This window comes from Populus euphratica, unplaced genomic scaffold, assembly GCF_000495115.2.
Source record: "Populus euphratica unplaced genomic scaffold, PopEup_1.0 scaffold318.1, whole genome shotgun sequence".
Taxonomy (NCBI): Eukaryota; Viridiplantae; Streptophyta; class Magnoliopsida; order Malpighiales; family Salicaceae; genus Populus; species Populus euphratica.
Window position 1 is genome coordinate 301,960 of NW_011500003.1, and position 492 is coordinate 302,451.

Below are 492 nucleotides of genomic sequence, written 5' to 3' on the forward strand. Positions count from 1 at the left end.
TTAAAACCCAAATCAATCTCAGCCGTTCAAATAATCTGCCCTTCGATCTGGTTGCGCCACGTCAGCGGGTGTACAGCCCATTCACTTCTGATCGTCTAATCACTTGAAAATCAAACGAATCACAGCCGCATGATCTGTTCATCCGATATCCAGCGGTTGATAGCCTTCAGACGCACGAGCACACCATACACTCTTCCACACCGTTGCACAACCCAGAGATTCTCTCTCCTCTCGCCGATGATTCTCTCTCTCTCCGCCGATCTCCCATTTCCGGCCATCTCAAGCCGTGAAACCACCACAGAAATGTGCATCGCCTCCTCCTGAGCAAAACCCCGACTGTTTTATACTTTTGGACCGGTTATTGTGGCCGGAAAAAGGCCGCGATCGACATCGGCCAATCGACCTTCAAGTCGTTGATTCTCCCTCCTCAGCCATCAACGGCCAACGAGACCACCACCATCAGAATCCTCGTCCTCAGATCTACCAGAATCG